Genomic DNA, 21055 nt, shown 5'->3' on the forward strand with positions numbered 1-21055 from the left:
CTTGAAACCTGAAATATATCCTTGCCTTGTATGGGCCTTTGCGCCCAAAGTATGACTGACATCACCTTTGTACTGCCCCCTTCTCCTTCACTATATAAGAAGGAACTGTAGCCAATAAAGGTACCCTTGAACAGTGAGACGCTGCCTTGGGTCTTTATTATTAACCTCTCTCAGATTTTTTACAGGTGTGGTTGCTCTTCTACTCAGCAAAATAGGAGTGCGGTCGTCTGAGAAGCCTTCCCAGCTAATTCCTGCTGGCCAGGCCCCCCCTGGGGGGCTTCTGGACCCCGCAGGAGGGTCTCAATGGCTTCCTCTCTAAAGCCAAATGTGGTTCAGATTTGTGAGAAGAAGGGCTGTCAAGTCTCTGGCAGCAAGGAATAGGCAAAAGATGCCATGTTCAGAAGAACTGTTCATGATCTTCACTCAATGTTCTATTCATGTTCAGAAGAAATAATTAAAACAGTTAATAATGACATTTGAGGACTTTTTTGTGTGAAATCCCTTATGCGGCCCTGCCTCACCCTGACTCTGCCTCCTGCGGCCCCCAGATAAATTGAGTTTTGAGACCCCTGTCTTAAAGTCTTTTGTATTGATAAACCTGTACTGTTCTACCAATAAGGTTTTTATAATCTTTTTTGTTTGTTTTGGTTTTTGAGTCACATTCGGCTGCACTCAGGGGTTACTCCTGACTCTATGCTCAGAAATCACTCCTGGCAAGCTCAGGGGACCTTATGGGATGCCAGATTCTAACCACCATCCTTCTGCATGCAAGGTAAATGCCCTACCTTCATGCTATTTCTCCAGCTCCAAAGGCTTTTATAATCTTACCAAATTCTTCTGCCACTTTGCCTTTATGTCCCAACAGATTTCACCTGTTAATGTCCTCCTTAAAATGGTTCTGGTAAAAAGAAATCAGTCAAACTTGGAATATTATACAGGCATTGTAGTACTGAGTTCATGTAACAAGTGCTTCCTAAATTATGAAGTCTGGTGAGAGCAGGACCAATTCCCTCATCTATAGAACTGCTCATTTCCACTCCTGATAGTCTCTGCCTCATTGTGTAGCATAAGCTTATTGTCTCGGTTATCTGTTGGGATCACAGTTTGTTTCCTACTCTTGTCTTTTTGAGTAGTCTGTGTTGAGTCTGAGGGGCAGCTTATTGTCTTGTCATGAGCCAGTGTCTGAGATTTTTATTTGTGAGAATCCTGCTTCTGACAAGGCATAGTGGGATACAGAGTTTTTAGCAGAGTTGCCATCTGTAGAAATATCAGCATATCCTTTCCCTTGAATAAAGAGATTAACAACAATCTATTCATTATAATTTTTTGCCCAAATAGGTAAATTGTATTTTGCACCTGAATATCTTCTTTAAAGTGTCTTTCTGCAACCGTTTAGGTCTCTCCTTGAGGTAAATTTAAAGGTTATAGAAAATAATGTTAAGGATAAAATGTCCATTGCTGGCATGCCCCTTTTCCTGTATTTTAATAATTGAGTTTTGAGAGTTCTGTGAACTATAATATATAGTTCTATATGATATATAGTTCTCTTTGAACTATGATTTGTCCCTATGGATTTCAGGGGATTCCAGTGTTCTTATTTGTTTGCTATTCTCTGCAAAAATGATTTAAAAGTTTTACTGGTATAGGCTGGGCCATTGTCCATTTTTATGGATTTGGGATGCCCATGACAGAAAAACATATTAAAGTGGGCCCGGAGAGATAGCACAGCGGCATTTGCCTTGCAAGCAGCCGATCCAGAATCAAAGGTGGTTGGTTTGAATCCTGGTGTCCCATATGGTCCCCCGTGCCTGCCAGGAGCTATTTCTGAGCAGACAGCCTGGAGTAACCCCTGAGCACCGCTGGGTGTGACCCAAAAACCAAACCCCCCCCCAAAAAAGAAAAGAAAAACATTGAAGCAATAAGTTGCAAACAACGTTGGCTCTTTCAGAAGACATTGGTGTTCCCTAGATAAAAGTGTGAATATGTGTTGATAACCACCTGGAGATAGGGTTTCTTTGGAAAGAAGTTGACATGTGTAATATCCATTTGACATAATACATTTGTCTATAAACCATGGGGCTTGGCCCCAGCTACCTATATTTTTTTTATTCAAAGGCACACACTGGTATACTTATCAACAATCTGTCTGGCTTGTCATGAAATATGATAGTGTACATGTGTATCTAACTGCTACAATCAACTGCCATTACATCAACACACATGCTGGCTGGTGGTAGGCATTTGTATGTAGTGCTGCATGTTCTTCCCTTGAGCCATCAGCCCTTGGAGGCCAGAATGGGCTCTTAGGTGAGTGATAGAAGTTGGCTCAGGGGCCAGAGAGATAGCACAGTGGTAAGGCACTTGCCTTTTTTTTTTTTGTTTGTTTTTGGGCCACACCCGGTGATGCTCAGGGGTTACTCCTGGCTATGCACTCAGAAGTCGCTCCTGGCTTGGGGGACCATATGGGAAACCGGGGGATCGAACCGATGTCCATCCAAGGCTAGTGCAGGCAAGGCAGGCACCTTACCTCTAGCGCCACCGCCCGGCCCCCAGGCACTTGCCTTAAACGCAGAAGGATGGTGGTTCAAATCCTGGTATCCCATATATCGTCCCCTGAGCCTGCCAGGAGCGATTTCTGAGCATAGAGCCAGAAGTAACCCCTGAACACTGCTGGGTGTGAACCAAAAACCAAAAACCAAAAAAAAAAAAAAAAAGTTGGCTCAGCCCTTTTTGCAAAAGGACTTATAATTACTGAAGCAAGTCTAGAACAACCTGGTTACAAGCATTTAAAGAGGCAGTTACTATGCCTGTAATAATTCTACCATGTAAGTTGAATTGCTTACATGTTGCATGGCTCTGAAACCTGTGATAGTTATTTATTTATTTATTTATTTATTTATTTATTTATTTATTTATTTTTGGGTCACACCCGGGGGCGCTCAGAAGTTACTCCTGGATCTGCACTCAGCAATCACTCCTGGGAGCCTTGGGGGACCATATGGGATGCCTGGATTGAAATCGGGTCCATCCTGTGTTGGCCTCGTGCAAGACCTTACCACTATGCTACTGCTCTGGCTTAGTAATTTATTTATTTTTGTTTCTGTTTTAGGCCACACCCAGTGGCAGAGTAACCCAGTAACCCAGAGGTTACTCCTGGCTCTGTGCTCAGTAATCACCTCATGGCAAGTTTAGGGGATGCCGGGAATAAAACCCTACCACTGTAATATCACTCCAGAACCAATAGTAAGTAATTTAAAGTAGGAAGTTTTACTTGTTGAGTAGACTTGTAATTTTAGGCACCGTTGTGGTCATTAAAAGGCCAGTGAAACAGCCTTTTCCTGATGATGTTGTGTATAGGGGAAAAACTGATTGTAGAGAAGATTGCAAAAATGTGTTCTTTTGAATAAATCCCAGGCCTTTCCAGCCAGATAATGGAAGAAACTTCTGAAAAATTTGATAGGGCTCATTAAAGAGTCTCACTGAGAGAAAAATATGCATTCTACTTTCTTTTGGAATTAGCAGGACTATTATTTCAGGATCAAAACCTAATAAAGAAATCACTCTGAGCATTGCTTTGATGGTAAGAGCAGCGACCAATTCCAGATAGGGCATAAATGTGCGAGGTTGCTTATTGTTAAAATAAACCCATTCCAGGGACCTGAGCCATAGCATAGCCGTAGGGTGTTTGCCTTGTGTGAGGAGAGAAACCGGGAAATAGGAGATTTCTGTAAGCTGGCCTTGAATATAAAATAAAGTCTCTGTTTAGAGACCTGTGTTCCTGCTGTTAAGAGTGCAGGAGAAAGTCATCCAGGTCAAACAATCTTTCTAGGCTAATAGTGCCAGAAGCATTGCAACCGCTATCTTTTTTTTTTTTTTTTTTTTTTTTTGGTTTTTGGGTCACACCTGGTGTTGCTCAGGGGTTACTCCTGGCTGTCTGCTCAGAAATAGCTCCTGGCAGGCACGGGGGACCATATGGGACACCGGGATTCGAACCAACCACCTTTGGTCCTGGATCGGCTGCTTGCAAGGCAAACACCGATGTGCTATCTCTCTGGGCCCGCAACCGCTATCTTTACATACTTACTGAATTAATGATTGCATGGTCATCGCTATGCTATCTTTACATGCTCCCTGATTTAATGATTCCATGGACATTGTAACTGATATCTTTGCATACCATCCAAATCAATAATGCCATGTACCTTATGACTATTGTCTCTGCATACCATCATGTTGCTGTAATGTTTAAACTGTATTGCTCACATTCTGTTTCCTGCCTAAAGTTTACCCTTAAAAGCCTTGTCCTTACCTTCAATAAACGAAGCCCATTGCTCTGACAATGCTACCCTTTGAGTGGTCTGTGACTCACAGTCTTCCCTCTCTTTCCTGAGTCCGGCCTCGAGGCCACTGGCTGGAAGAGACCTTTGCCCGTCCTTGAAAATTTTAATTCCTCTGGATTACAAATCTTGAGAATTATTTTAAGAGAATTTATATTTTATAATGATCTAAAATTTTTGTTAATCTGGCATATGAAATTTTAACATGAGGGGCAAGAGAGATAGCATGGAGGTAAGGCATTTGCCTTGCATGCAGAAGATCGGTGGTTGCATCCCATATGGTCTCTGGATCTGCCAGGAGAGATTTCTGAGCATAGAGCCAGGAGTAACGCCTGAACACTGCCAGGGTGTGACCCAAAAACCAAAAAAAAAAAAATGTTTAACATGAATTACTTATAAGCATAATAAGAGACCATAGCTTCTAAATTTATTTACTTTTGGCTCAAAGTTATAACTAAAAGTCTTCTTTTCAAATACAACATAAATTTAAAAAGGAATATTCATTATTTTTGGGCATTTAAAATAGGCTAAACTTGCCTTAAAAGAACAAAAATAAAATTCCTGGTAATTTACAAATTATTAACTTGAGGTCTTCAAAAGTAGAAACATTTGCTTGTTTCTTAAGTCAGTTTTGGTCACCTTTAATAGTTTGTGTTCAATAATTGGAAATTTAAGAAATTATTACAGCTATTTTACTGTTTATGTTAATATGATATAAGCTATATCTTTTAATAAAGTTCCCTCAAAGGATGAGACAAGAAAGAGGTTAAAAAAATAAAAGAATGCAAGTGTGTGATTTATGCAAGAAAGATAAGATGTGAATTTATGAATGTTGGAAAAAGGAAGAAAATTCTCTGAAAGAGTAACCAATTGGTTGCAAATAGAACTGGAGGAAATTTGTAGAGTGAATTTGAAAGAAATGTGCAGAAAGATATGTGAATGTGTTCTAAGAAAAAAAACTATATGCAAAGTGAGTAAATTGTTGGATATAATTAGACATGTTTTGTCTAATTAGCTTTTGTATTTACTGCCATCCAACTGAAAGATTTTCATTACCTTTTGCTAAGAATATAGATAGATGTATCACAAAGAGCTTCTCTCCTCGAGGTGCAGAATTATAGGAATCCCCTGTACATTTAGTCGACTCAATTTCCATAAAGGAGAATGGGTTATCAGCCTTTGCCCAATATTGTATAAAGGAATCAGCCAAGCCCCAAGTGATGGCCTGTTGGAAGGACCCAGAATTAGGGGAATGGAGTGGTCCAGATCCTCTGTTGTCAGCAGGCCGTGGCTTTGGCTGTATGTTTCCATAGGAAAAATCTAGACCTATTTGAGTCCCATCCTGAAATATCAAACATACCTAGTAAAAATACTAATAAGATAACTTTGGGCCCGGAGAGATAGCACAGCGGCGTTTGCCTTGCAAACAGCTGATACAGGACTGAAGGTGGTTGGTTCGAATCCCGGTGTCCCATATGGTCCCCTGTGCCTGCCAGGAGCTATTTCTGAGCAGATAGCCAGGAATAACCCCTGAGCATCGCCGGGTGTGGCCCAAAAACCAAAAACCAAAAAAAAAAAAAAAAGATAACTTTACCCAGGTTAATTCAACTCAACCTGAGGTTAGCTTTTCTTTTCTGTAGCAGAATAAAAATTTGCTGGATTTTTTTTTTTTTTTTTATCTTTTTACCCAGCTACCGCCTAGCACCACCCTCTGCACAGCACCAACCAGTTAAGCAGCAATGGCAAGTTATTCGAGCTGCAGCTAGTGTTGATGCCCTTATGGTTGAATCTTCTGCCTACCCAGCCGGAGCCTGGTTTCCGGACTTGCAGTTTGATTTATGTGACCTTGTGGGTCCCTTTTGGACCAGTATTAAAATACCTTGGACAGGCCCTGGATACCATGACCCACGTGATTCATCTTATGGTTGCTCCACTTTAAATGAAAATATAATTTGCGCGATTTACAGTTTTATATATGCCCTGGCCATGGCCTTTTTTCTACAACTAAATGTGGAACTGAAAGGGATTATTGTGTCGCATTGGGGTGTGAATCTACAGGTTCAGGCAGCTGGATTAAACATACACCAAAGATTTGATTAAAATGACCAAAACACTATCAGCTGTGTGCTCATCCGGGGTTACTCAATGTAACCCTGTTGCTTTTACAGTTTACAGAAACTGGAAAAAAATTTAAAAGAGAAATGATGTGGGGATTAAGATTTTATAAATCTGTGCCATGATTCTGAGTTACTTTTTTTTTTTTTTTTGGTTTTTGGGCCACACCTGTTTGATGCTCAGGGGTTACTCCTGGCTAAGTGCTCAGAAATCGCCTCTGGCTTGGGGGGACCATATGGGACGCCGGGGAATCGAACAGCGGTCCTTCCTTGGCTAGCGCGGCAGACACCTTACCTCTAGCGCCACCTCACCAGCCCCTCATATCTTATCTTTAAAATAGGGTTTGAGCTATGGCCCATTGTCCCTACACCACCTCCTGCTCTCCCTGTAACATCTCTCAGCCTTTCCTCACTCAGTCCAACTGCTCTGACATTCGGGTCACCAATATTTAGATCCCAATTTACCATGACCCCTAGTGGGCCACTGCCTGTGCACTAGGTTCTCTTAGGTTTAACACCTACTGCACATGCCCTTTGGCAGCTCATGAATATCACCTATGTATGTTTAATTATACCAGGCCTAATTTAACTAAGGCTTGCTGGCTTTGTTTTGATGCTGTCCCCCCTTTTAATGAAGTCATTGCCCTTAATCAATCATTTTTGTATATAAGTGCAACTGAAACTCAATATTGCTTTACCTCTGACATCCTGGGTCTGACATTTGGACAGGTCCAGGGTCAAGGTTCCTGCCTATATCGTGGACAAGGGAGACAATACAATTTTTCCCCTTATTGCCTCAATTTTACCAATTGGACATCTTCTTTTCTGATGGGCAGTTCCAACCACCCTTAAATGGCTGTGTAAAAATGTAGGCCTTACCAAGTGCATATATCGATTAGCATTTTTAAGCAGTGACCCAGATATATGTGTTACTGTCCAGTTAATTCCCCAAGTTATCTGGCGTTCTGTTCCAGATATGTATGCCTCTGCCACCATGACTTGCTTTAAGCGGGACCTAGGTACTGTGGCTGCTGTTACTGTGGCTTCCATTTTAAGCCCTTGGAACCCAGCCATCACAGCAATGAGACAACAAATTAATGCAGATTTGGCTGAAATTGACAACTCTGTCACATACCTGCAGACTTCCTTATGTTCCCTGGACGAGGTGTGTTGCAAAATTGATGAGGCCTGGACAAACTATTCCTGAAAGAGGGTGGCCTTTGTGCTGCCCTATGTGAAGAGTGCTGCATCTATACTGACCATACTGGAAACAGAGAGGCTGCAACGTATGTTAGGTTAGCAGAAACCCATGACCTATAGGCTGGTTTGGTAGTCAATGACAGGTAAGATTCTAGGACATCTTTTAGGTGTCACCAGGACAACCTAAGACAGACACAAACCCCATAGGCCCCCAGCCCCTCCTGCACAACTTACTTGGTTCTTAAAAAGTAAAAAGATGGAGATGTGGGAAGAGAGGCCGGGAAATAAGGAGATTTCTGTAAGCTGGCCTTGAATATAAAATAAAGTCTCTATTTAGAGACTTGTGTCCCTGCTGTTATGAATGGAGGAGAAAGTCATCCAGGTCAAACAACCTGTCTAGGCTAATAGTGCTATAAGCATTGCAACTGCTATTTTTACATACTTCCTGAGTTAATGATGCCATGGGCATTGCTATGCTATCTTTACATGCTTCCTGATTTAATGATGCCATGGCATTGTAATTGCTATCTTTGTATACCATCCAAATCAATAATGCCATGTACCTCATGACTGTTGTCTCTGCATACCATCATGTTGCTGTAATGTCTAAACTGTATTGCCCACATTCTGTTTCCTGCCTAAAGTTTACCCTTAAAAGCCTTGTCCCTACTTTCAATAAATGAAGTCCATTGCTCTGACAATGCTTCCCTGTGAGTGGTCTGTGGCTCACAGTCTTCCCTCTCTTTCCTGAGTCTGGCCTCAAGGCCACTGGCTGGAAGAAACCCTTACCCACCCTTGCATCGGCCTCATCAGGGGGCCTGGCGCCAGAACCCTACAGCATTGCATGTGGCGGACCAAGGATGGACCTGAGTTTGACCCCTGGTGTCCCATATGGTCCCCTGAGCCAGGAGCAATTTTTGAGTACATAGCCAGGAGTAATCCCTGAGTGTCACCGGGAGTGGCCCAAAAATGAAAGAAAGAAAGAATAAAGAAAAAAAGAAGAAAGAAAGAAAATAAACCCATCCCAGAGGCCAAGAAAGAAAGAAAGAAAGAAAGAAAGAAAATAAACCCATCCCAGAGGTCCAGAAAGCTGAGAAAGAAAGAAAGAAAGAAAGAAAGAAAGAAAGAAAGAAAGAAAGAAAGAAAGAAAGAAAGAAAGAAAGAAAGAAAGAAGGAAGGAAGGAAGGAAGGAAGGAAGGAAGGAAGGAAGGAAGGAAGGAAGGAAGGAAGGAAGGAAGGAAAAAAAGAAAGAAGAAAGGAAGAAAGAATATAAACCCATCCCAGAAGCCCAGAAAGCTGAGCAATAGCTTATATGAGAAGGAGGAGCTGAAAAATTAAAAGACACACCTTCTCTCCATATGATCCTGGAAAGATAGGACTTTTGGAGCCAATCCATGAAAAATATCCAATTCCTTTTGGACCTTTGGAATTAAACACCTGGGCTATTTAAGTCTGTATCTCCCTTCAGTGTGCTGAATAAGTTGCTGAGTTCAGAATTTAGAATCCCAAGAGAGGGATGATCCAATTTATATCACTTGGGAGTTTTTTTGTTTTTTTGTTTGTTTGTTTGTTTGTTTGTTTTTTGGGCCACACCCAGCGGTGCTCAGGGGTTACTCCTGGCTGTCTGCTCAGAAATAGCTCCTGGCAGGCACGGGGGACCATATGGGACACTGGGATTCGAACCAACCACCTTTGATCCTGGATTGGCTGCTTGCAAGTCAAACGCCGCTGTGCTATCTCTCTGGGCCCCACTTGGGAGTTTTTGAAAATCATTGAGTCCTTAGGTTTTTCTGGTAAATATAAATCTTTTTGGGATGCACCGATGCACTCCAATATGAAGCCCAAGTATTGAAATGGAGGCAAAATCTGAATTTTTTTTGTGGCTATTGTTAAACCAGCAGCCTGAAAGCAACTGATAACATATTTATGCAAACATTGTGATTCTCTGTCCATAGAGCAGGCCATGAGAATACGTTGCATATAGTGGACCAAATAGGGAAACTTTTTATGAGCATGTCTAATCAGGATAACAAACTACAAAATATTTTTTTTTGTTTTTGTTTTTGTGGTTTTTGGGTCACACCCGGCAGTGCTCAGGGGTTTTTCCTGGCTCTGTGCTCAGAAATTGCTCCTGGCAGGCACGGGGGACCACATGGGATGCCAGGATTCGAACCAATGACCTTCTGCATGAAAGGTAAACGTCTTACCTCTATGCTATCTCTCCAGCCCCAAAACTACAAAATTTTTATGCTGCAGGGGGGACTTTCCCCCTGAACATTTATTATGGTGATTTGACTTAGACTTCAGTTGCTTGGACATTGGCCATTCACCCCTGAACCTTGGGTCCTATATTTGGAACCGGCATGGTTTCTGCACCATCACCTGAAATCAACCTTCTACGAGGGCAGGTCCTAGGGCTGACTTGGCACTGACTTGCTCCAAGGTGGGCTCCCTAACAATAACTTGGAAATCAGCTGTGTCTTGTGCGTAGGTTTTCTTATTGTGCCACCTAACAGTGAGATGAAACCAAGAGATGTTTTGTGCTACCCTGACTTCAGCATAGGATCAGTGCATAAACCAAGATCTCTAATTACTGAAGTCTGACAGTGACAACCATGATAGAAGGATTTTTCTGGGACCATGAAGAAATATTTTGGGGTGAAATTAGTATGCCTGGAGCCTGTAGTTGGTCTTATGACAGAATGTTTCATGGGTAAGGACACCTGTTTTTAGGCCAAAGGTTTTTTCTTTATATTTACCTAACTTGGACTGAGGCTAAGCAAAAAACTGCCACCATTTTTTTATCTTTTAGATAGGAGGTCCTTCCCTCTGCATAAAATGTTGAGGGTATGAATTATTTTGTTTTGCTTCGTATTTTCTGCATTTTGGGGTGGGGTTTGGGTCACACCCGGCATCACTCAGGGGTTACTCCTGGCTCTATGCTCAGAAATCTCTCCTGGCAGACTTAGGGGACCATATGGGATGCTGGGATTTGAACCGATGACCTTCTGCATGAAAGGCAAATGCCTTACCTTCATGTTATCTCTCTGGTCCCAATATTTTCTGCATTTTTAATAAAATTCAGAAGGAGGAGTTGTTGGAGTAATCAGTTTTTTACTCTATTTAGGCTAATTCTTCTTTGCCTGTGCTTGTCACTCATGGACTGGAAGTACCTCTGGATTGGTCCCTTACCCCTACCTTTCTCCACCCATGGTGGTGGTCCTCCTCTTTCCAATAAAGATCTCAAATCACAGGGAGAAGTGCTTGTGTGTAAAATAAAAATATAAAATAAAGGGCCCGGAGAGATAGCACAGCGGCATTTGCCTTGCAAGCAGCCGATCCAGGACCAAAGGTGGTTGGTTGGAATCCGGTGTCCCATATGGTCCCCCGTGCCTGCCAGGAGCTATTTCTGAGCAGACAGCCAGGAGTAACCCCTGAGCACCGCCGGGTGTGACCCAAAAACCAAAAATAAATAAATAAAAAAATAAAATAAAGCCACAAGTTGGGTGAGGCCACTTAGTAGGCACCATGTTTCTAACCCATCAGGCGGATGGGTCTGATGAATCAAGGTAGTGATGAAGAAATAATACACAGCAATCAGAAAAGATTAATTGTAGTCAGCTCGCTTTATTCCTCATGGCCTTTCTCGGCCATGTGCAGCCTCTGCCATGTGCTCTTTCTCTGTCTCTCTCAGAGGTTAGGGAAAGAGGAAATTGAGGGAAGGGTTCATTTACTACTTGTGGTTTGCATTTCCACAACTAGTCTATCTGCCTGCTGGTATCTTTTGCTAGTGAGTAGAAAGATTGTGGTGGAACTTTCCTGCACCTGTTTTATTCTCTTTACTTTGTGTGGATTATTTCCTGTGTCGGCATTTGCTTCCAGATCCATGCTCCCCAATTCCTTGGGATTGGTACATGAGGCTTCAAATTCACACATGCAAGAGAAGTGCCTAAACCCATTTTCTGGGATAGATAGAGAGTACAGTGTGTAAGGCCTTACATGTGATCAACCTGGGTTCAATCACCAGCATCCAATATAGTCCTGAGTCCTGCTAGTAGTGATCCCTGAGTGCAGAGCCAGGAACAAGCACTGAGAACTGCCATATGTGGCCCCCAAACCAAAAAGATAAAATAAATAAACCCGGGGCCAGGCGGTGGCGCTGGAGGTAAGGTGCCTGCCTTGCCTGAGCTAGCCTAGGACGGACCGCGGTTCGATCCCCCGGCGTCCCATATGGTCCCCCAAGAAGCCAGGAGCAACCTCTGAGCGCATAGCCAGGAGTAACCCCTGAGCGTCACAGGGTGTGCCCCCCCCCCCCAAAAAAAAACAAAAAAAAAACAAAAAAAAAACAAAAAAAATAAATAAACCCTTATTCTTTCTCTGCTTCCAAGGTAGTGTCTTATTTATAATAGCTATCAATAGAATTTGTAAGATGGACTAATATTTAGGCCAGAGCAATAGTACAATGAGTAGGGCATTTGCCTTGCATGTAGTCAACTGATTTGATCCCTGGCACCTCATATAGACCCATTAGTACCACTATGAGTGAGTCTTTAGTGCTGAGCCAGGAGTAACACCACCTGGTATAGTCCCTCCAAAACAAAACAAACAAAAGCATAGCTAACATTTAATTGAGCCACGTATTACAATTTAAGTCTATGTGCTACTAAAAGCAGGCAGTGAAGAAAGTACCGTATTTATTCGAGTATAACGCGCACAATTTTCTACCAAAAAAAAAAAAAAGAAGTAAAAGTTTGGGTACGCGTTATAAATGAGGGCTGATGTGGGGTGGCAGTAGCGGTCGGTCCAATGAAGGCACAGGTGAATTGTGAGTTTGCACCTCAAGAAACCTGGCCTATCTCTCGTGACATCCTGGGTTCAAACATCATGGGAAGACATACCAAAAGAAATAATCATCAAGAGTTTTTTGAAGATAGGCATCAGAAGATGACCTACTGTGGAATTCAGACTCAGAAGAACGCAAAGAAACTGGAAAAACAGATGTTCCTGCCAACTGGGACATGATGCAAAATTAACTTGAGAAGAATGGGAACAACTCTTTAGTGTATCTGATGATGAATCTGACTTGGAAGCATTTTAAATAAATATTGTTACCAGTAATTTTATTTCTATATTGTGTTTATACCAGTTTATGTTGTCAATAAATGATTTTTTTTTTTTTTTTGGTTTTTGGGCCACACCTTGCGTTGCTCAGGGGTTACTCCTGGCTGTCTGCTCAGAAATAGCTCCTGGCAGGCACGGGGACCATATGGGACACTGGGATTCGAACCAACCACCTTTGGTCCTGGATCGGCTGCTTGCAAGGCAAACGCCGCTGTGCTATCTCTCCGGGCCCAATAAATGATTTTTATCATGGCCGCACATGTTCAAGAATTCTTTTTGTCAATTACAATGGTTGGTGTGAAACAAAATTTTATATCGATTTTTAATAAAAAATTAGGGGTGCGTTGGGGCCGGGCGGTGGCGCAAGAGGTAAGGTGCCTGCCTTGCCTGCGCTAGCCTTGGACGGACTGAGGTTCGATCCCCCGGTGTCCCATATGGTCCCCCAAGCCAGGAGCAACTTCTGAGCGCATAGCCAGGAGTAACCCCTGAGCGTCAACGGGTGTGGCCCAAAAACCAAAAAAAAAAAAAAATTAGGGGTGCGCGTTATACTCGAATAAATACAGTATGGCATTGAGTAATTTACTCAATTATTTACTAAGTCACCAATATGTGCATCACAGGACAATTTCAAGATTTTTTTTTATGTGTGTGTGTTTTTTTTTTAATGTTTTAACTCAGGAGTTACTTTTTTCTCTGCACTCAGGAATTATTCCTGGTAGGCTTGGGAGACCATATGCCTGGGATACTAGGGATTGAACCCAAGTCTGCCATAAGCAAGGCAACTGCTTTATAATCACTCTGATTCCAATTTCAAGGTCTCTTATACTTGCAACTGCTTCTAAATTTCTAGAAGGGGTCTTTAGCAACCCACCTGGTGGTGCTCAGGGGCTTGGTTATGGAACATGAAAACCTGTGCTTCGAGATTGACTGTTCTCTCTGACCAAATGGTTTTCAAGCTACGTAGCTAGCTACTTAACTGCTTTAAAGCTCTAAATTGTTTGCTTCCCAAATAGCTTTGTGTAGTGGGAAAAATGTTCCTACTTAGGACTGGAGAAGAAAAAGAAAAAGGGTGGAGCTTAGAGTAAAGGAGAGTTCACAGGCACTTCCATGCGAATGACTATGGTTCCATCCTGCCACATAGGCCACTTAGCATCTCTAGGAATGACTCCCACAAACACTGATGGATACATTCCCTACTCCCCAAAAGAGAAAGAGGAGCTAGAGAGTTGGTCCTAACTGAAAGGTTAATCTGTTCTAAGTCACAGTAATTGATGTTACTGTTATTCTACCTGCTTTTCTCCATAAAGCCTCTTAAATTTTGAACTCCTTCTCTGTTTTGGTAACTAGACTGCCTTAAATCTTCAGATTCTGGAGTCAGCTGCGCTACCGTTGCACCACAAGGTCTTAAAATCTTCAGATTCTATTCTTTTTTTTTTTTTTTTTTTGGTTTTTGGGCCACACCCTGTGACGCTCAGGGGTTACTCCTGGCTATGCGCTCAGAAATTGCTCCTGGCTTCTTGGGGGACCATATGGGACACCGGGGGATCGAACCGCGGTCCGTCCAAGGCTAGCGCAGGCAAGGCAGGCACCTTACCTCCAGCGCCACCGCCTGGCCCCCAGATTCTATTCTTTTTTTTTTTTTTGGTTTTTGGGCCACACCCTGTGACGCTCAGGGGTTACTCCTGGCTATGCGCTCAGAAGTTGCTCCTGGCTTCTTGGGGGACCATATGGGACGCCGGGGGATCGAACCGCGGTCCGTCCTAGGCTAGCGCAGGCAAGGCAGGCACCTTACCTCCAGCGCCACCGCCCGGCCCCCAGATTCTATTCTTACCTGGCAGGGGAGATACTGTGATCACGAAGGTGGTTTCCCCAGGGCAAGGCTCATCCATTGCACTCTGGTGTGCTGACCCCTGCGATTTCCCCAAATGTGGGAAACTCGACTGCATAATTTGTGGTAGTGGGTTTTTGAAAATATTTTAAAAAAGAAAAAAAAAAAACGTCAGATTTTAGTGGCCAGAGCGACAGCTCAGAGGGTAGGATATTTGCCTTGCATTTGGCTGACCCAGGTTTGATAGCCAGAAGTAATTTTTTTTTCCTTTTTGTCTTTTGGGCCATACCCAGTGGTGCTCTGGGTGTGACTCCTGGCTCTGCGCTCAGAAATCACACCTAGCAGGCTCGGGGGACCATACAGGATGCCGGGAATCAAACCTGGGTCAATCCTGTGTGGACCACGTACAAGGCAAATGCCCTGCCACTGTATTATTACTCCGACCCGATGCTAGGAGTATTTCTGAGCGCATAGCCTGGAGTAACTCCTGAGCGCCACTAGGCATAACCCAAAAACAAAAACAAACACTCTTCAGATTCTATGTGGGGAGAAGAAAAAAATTAGGGTCACAACCAGTGATGCTCAAGGTTTACTCCTGGCTCATCACTCAGGAATCACTCCTTGTAGTGCTCCGGGTGCCATAGGGGATGCACCTAGTCAGGTGCATACAAGGCAACTGGGATAGAAAAATATGCAATTTTGTTGGACCCGAGCGATAGCACAGCAGATAGTGTATTTGCCTTGCTCGAGACCAAGCCAGTTTTGATCCGTGGCAGCCCAGTGATTTCTGAGCACAGAGCCAGGAGTAATCCCTGAGCACTGCTAGGTGTGGCCCCAAAAATCAGAAATTAATTTTGTAATTTTCAAGTAAAAAAAGAATGATTAGTACATTCAGAGTCATTTGATGGCCTTGTAATTTTAAAGCTGGCTCTGTGGTCTTTTCTTTGGGGGGGGGCACATTGGCAGGGTCTTCAGAGCTTCCTCCTGGCCTTCAGGGCCCTGAAAGATCAAAATCCTTTTTCTTTTTTTCTTTTTTGGTTTTTGGGCCACACCCGGTGACGCTCAGGGGTTACTCCTGGCTATGTGCTCAGAATTCGCTCCTGGCTTGGGGGACCATATGGGAAGCCCGGGGATTGAACCTCGGTCCATCCTAGGTTAGCGCTCGCAAGGCAGACACCTTACCTCTAGCGCCACCGCGCCGCCCCCCCCCTTTTAAGATCAAGATTCTTATTTCCTCCAGGCCTGATGGTGTGATAAGAATCCTTTTATTTCTTTATTTTGGGGGGCTGAATTCAGAGGTTTTGTCCTGGACCTTTGGGCAGTGGCAGGGATAGAACCTGGCCTCTGATATGCAAAACCTCTTCTCCCCTTGCAACTCTCTCCTATGATCGTGAAGTAGCAAGAATCTTGATGCTCTGGTGTTTTTTGTTTGTTTGTTTGTTTTGTTTTGTTTGTTTGTTTTTTGCTTTTGGGTCACACCAGGTGGTGCCGCATGGCTCTGCGCTCAGAAATTACACCTGGTAGGCTCGGGGGACTATATGGGATGCTGGGAATCGAACCAGAGTCCATCTTGGGTTGGCCACATGCAAGGCAAATGCCCTACTACTGTACTATTGCTCTGACCCCAAGAATCTTGATGCCCATGGGACCTGAGCAATAGTACTTTGGGGAGGGCTCTTACCTTGCATGTGATTGATCCAGGTTCCATCCTCAGCAACCCATATGGTCCCCTGAGCTTGCCAGCAGTAATTCCTAAGCCAGGAATAACCCTTGAGCATGGCCAAGTGTGCCCCCCCCCAATAAAAACAAAAGGGTCCAGATAGATAGCACAGTAGTAGGGCATTTGAGCACAAAACTAGGAGTAACTCCTGAGTGCTGCTGGGTGTGGCCCAAAAACAAAAATTAAAACAAAACCAAATCTTTTTTGTTTGTTTGTTCGTTTTTGTTTTTTGGGTCACAGGCAGTGCTCAGGGGTTACTCCTGGTTCTACTCTCAGAAATCACTCCTGGAAGGCTTGGGATGCCGGGATTCGAACCACTGTGCTTCTGCATGCAAGGCAAACATCCTGCCTCCATGCTATCTCTCCAGCACCAACAAAACCAAATCTTATAACATTTAGCAGCAGTCTTCTGTTTGAGACTCTGGAAAAATGTTTCTTTTTTTTTTTTTTTTTTTTTTTGGTTTTTGGGCCACACCCGTTTGACGCTCAGGGGTTACTCCTGGCTATGTGCTCAGAAATCGCCCCTGGCTTGGGGGGACCATATGGGACGCCGGGGGATCAAACCACGGTCCTTCCTTGGCTAGCGCTTGCAAGGCAGACACCTTACCTCCAGCGCCACCTACCCGGCCCCGAAAAATGTTTCTTATTTTAGTTTCTGCCACATTCAATCGTGCTCAGGGCTCAGTATGCAAGAATCACTTCTGGAAGTGCTTGGAACACTATAAGAAGTGCTAGGGATCTATGTGCAAAGCAAGCACCCTACCTGCTTTCCTATTACTCTACCCAATGGGGTTTCCAAGTCTTGAAAGCAGAGTTTTCCTCACCTTGTTTTGGTCAGCATTGGGTGAATTTTGGCACTAAAAATTGAGGGGACTTGGGTGATAGTACAGCAAATAAGACACTTGTCTTGTAAGGCTGACCTGGTTTCAATCTCTGGCTTCTCACATGAGGTCTCCTGAGCACTGCCAGGAGTGATCATGAGTGTAGAGCCAGGAAGAAGCCCTGAGCTTAGCCAGGTTTGACCCCAAAACAAAACAATTTACTTGAAGAAATAAGAGATATAGATTAGCAGATAAGTGGGTAGGATGCTTGCCTTTTATGCATCTAATGCTAGTTCAATCCCTATGGTCACGCATATGGTCCACTGAGCCTTGCCAGGAGTGATCCCTGAGCATGGCCAACATACTTTATTAACATACTTTATTTTAGGGGCCAGAGAGATCATTCTCTGGAGTGAGCACATGCTTTGCTTGGAGGAGTTCCAATCTCTGATACATGTTTCCTTTTTTTTTTTTTTTGGCTTTTTTGGGTCACACCCGGCAGTGCTCAGGGATTACTCCTGACTCTATTCTCAGAAATCGCTCCTGGCAGGCTCGGGGGACCATATGGGATGCCAGGATTCGAACCAATGACCTTCTGTATGAAAGGCAAACGCCTTACCTCCATGCTATCTCTCCGGCCCCTGATACATGTTTCCTAAAGCTCTGAAGTCTCCCACTATAACCACTGGAAGTAGCCCCTGAGCACTACCTGTTGTGAACCCCAAATCCAGGAAAATTGTTTAATTTTCCTTTTTTTCCCCAGGGGATCCACACCTGGTAGTGCTCAGTGACTATTCTTCACTCTGTACACAAGGACTGATCCTTGCAGTGTGTGAGGGACTATATGTGGTACCATGTTGAACTGGAGGTGGGTGGCAAGGCAAGCACCTGAATTGTTGTATTATCTTTTGGGGCTTCAAAACTTTTGGGGGGTACCACACCCAGTGTTGCTGAGAGTTTGCTCCTGGCTCTGCACTAAGGGATCACTCCTGGAATGATTCAGAGAAACATAAAGGGTGCTGTAGATTGAACCCATTTTTATCTGGTGCAATGCAAGAACCCTACCCAATGTACTATAGCTCCAACATACAAAACTTTTTTATTTTGAAGGCTTTCATTTGTCCAGATGGAAAAGTGACTATTTTGCCAGCTATTCATTGAACTAGAGAGTCATTTAGTTTTGTTTTTATTGGTGCCTAGTCATATATATTCCAACCCCTCTCTCTCTGTCTCTCTCTCTGTCTCTCTGTCTCTGTCTCTGTCTCTGTCTCTGTCTCTGTCTCTCTCTCTCTCTCTCTCTTTTTAGTTTTTGGGTCACACCTGGCGGTGCTCAGGGGTTACTTCTGGCTGTCTGCTCAGAAATAGCTCCTGGCAGGCACGGGGGACCATATGGGACACCGGGATTCAAACCAACCACCTTTGGTCCTGGATCGGCTGCTTGCAAGGCAAACACCACTGTGCTATCTCTCCGGGCCCCTCTCTTTCTCTCTCTTTCTTTCTCTTCCTCTCTCTTCCTCTCTCTTCCTCTCTCTCTCTCTCTTTCTGTCTCTCTGTCTTTCGATGTGTTTCTCAAAAAAACAAAAACATTGACTTTGTGGACCAGAGCAATAGTACAGCAAGTACAGGGGTGCTTGCTTTGCATGTGGCTGCCCTGGGGTTCAGTCCCTGACATCCAATAGAGTCCCTTGAGCACTGGCAGCTGTGATTTTCAAGTGCAGAGCCAGGAGTAAATCCTGAGAATTTCCAGATGTGGCACCAAAACAAAAACAGAAGCAACAAAAAAGAACCTTAGGCATAGTGAGTACCAGATTCTGATGGGTGTATATGTGTATGTGTTCATCAGGCATGCATGCATGTGTTTGTGCATATGCATGCACGCTTGCCTATGGGGGCTGTTTCTGTCCCTGGCGCAAACCTGTAAGGTTGCAAACCCAGTTCTTTTCTTTTCTTTTGTTTTTGGGTCACACACAGCAGTGCTCAGAAATCACTCCTGGCATCCTCACATGGTATGCTGGGGATCAAACTCAGGTCAACCTCAAGCAAGGCAAATGTCCTACTCGCTGTGCTAACGCTCTCTGGCCCTGCAAACTCAGTTTTAATATTGTCTCCTCAGAGATAGTAGGTGGTCAAAGTTTCCATATCCCTAGTTAACCTCCATCACTGATGCCAGTGATAGCTCATGTCCTTTTGTGTCTAACCAATTCCTTGACTAGAAATGATTAAAATTGTTCACAGAACTCAGGAACCTTGCTTACACACTTAATTACCTATTCATCATGAAAGAGCTCTACCAGCCAGGTGCAGGAGAAAAAAAGTTTTATTTTCTTTCCATTCCCCTATCCCTGGAGGGATTTTGTACCATCAGTACTCAGAGTTCACCCAATACCCATCAGATAAGGGGATAATATCTAAGATATACAAGGTATTGACAAAATTTAACAAGAAAAAATAATCTGACATAAAAACTAAACCCATCAAAACATAGGGAGAAGAAATGAACAGATAATTCCTCAAAGAACTACAAATGGCCAAAAGACACACGAAAAAAATGCTTCACATCAGGGAGATGCAAATCAAAACAACTATGAGGTACCATCTCACGCCACAGAAACTGGCATACATCACAAAGAATAAGAACAATCAATGCTGGTGGGGATGTGGAGAGAAAGGAACTCTCATTCACTGCTGGTGAATCTAGCAACCATCTAATCCAGCCATTATGGAAAGCAATATGGAGATTCCTCAAAAAACTGGAAATTGAGCTCCCATATGATCCAGCCATACCACTCCTAGGGATATACCTTAGGAACAGAAAAACACAATACAGAAATTCCTTCTGCACACCTATATTCATTGCGGTGCTATTTACCATAGCCAGAATCTGGAAACAACCCAGATGCCCGACAACAGATGAGTGGCTAAAGAAGCTGTGGTACATATACACAATGGAATACTATGCAGCCATCAGGAAAATGAAGTCATGAAATTTTCCTATACATGGATGTACATGGAAATTATTATGCTGAGTGAAATGAGTCAGAGAGAAATAGACACAGAATAGTATTGCTCACCTATGGGTTTAAAAAAATAGACATTATTGTAATAATGCCCAGAGACAATAGAGGTGAAGGCTGAAAGGACTGGCTCACAATATGAAGCTCACCACAAAGAGTGATGAGCACAGTTAGAGAAAGAACTACACTAACAACTATCATGACAATGTTAATAAGTGAGAGAAGTAGTATGCCTGTCTCAAATACAGGCAGAGAGTGGGAAAGGAGGGAGAAGGGGTCATTGGTGGTGGGAATGTTGCCTTGGTAATAGTGATGGGGCATTGTAGTAGGGCATTTGCTTTGCATGCAGCCAACCTAGGATAGACCCAGGTTTGATTCCTGCCATCCCATATGGTCCCCTGAGTCTGCCAGAGCCAGGAGTAACCCCTGAGCACTGCTGGTGTAGCCCAACCCCCCAAAAACTAAAAACAAAAAGAAACTGGTGATGGGAAATAATTTTCACAAATGTGCTTGCAACTATACTTTCTTTTTTCTTTTTTACAACTTTCTTTATTTTATTTTTTCTCATTTTTCAATAACTTTGCTTTCATTTATTGGAAACACATGTATTATGATCAAGTATGTCAACTATGTGATGCATTTCTTTAAATTAAACAAAATACATGGTTCTAGAGATGAACTTCAAGACAAGCGTCCTTCCCACTGTACTATATGACCTTCTTTAGTTTGTATTTTTGTTGGGCTTATTTATCATAAAAGTAGGGAGGTGGTGGTTGCAGAAGACCTAGAGTGAAGCAGAGGGTGAGCTGTATGAATCAGAGCTGTGGGTGATGTGGAGGGCATGTAGCGTCTCTCAGGGGGTTCCATCCATGAGAAGTTTCACTTTCTGGCTCCCAAATT

General features: G+C 43.3%; 2 protein-coding genes and 1 pseudogene across 2 annotated transcripts in view; 2 read left to right on the plus strand and 1 right to left on the minus strand.

Annotated features, from left to right (window-relative positions):
- Nucleotides 1-21055, minus strand: part of FAF2 (Fas associated factor family member 2) — a 475675-nt gene that overhangs the window by 179882 nt on the left and 274738 nt on the right. The gene's annotated exons all lie outside the window — the stretch shown is intronic.
- KIAA1191 (KIAA1191 ortholog) overlaps nt 1-21055 on the plus strand; it is a 508491-nt gene that overhangs the window by 76300 nt on the left and 411136 nt on the right. The window lies entirely within an intron of this gene.
- Nucleotides 14596-14750, plus strand: LOC126012715 (uncharacterized; annotated as a pseudogene).

Source organism: Suncus etruscus, chromosome 6 (assembly GCF_024139225.1).
Source record: "Suncus etruscus isolate mSunEtr1 chromosome 6, mSunEtr1.pri.cur, whole genome shotgun sequence".
NCBI classification, from domain to species: domain Eukaryota; kingdom Metazoa; phylum Chordata; class Mammalia; order Eulipotyphla; family Soricidae; genus Suncus; species Suncus etruscus.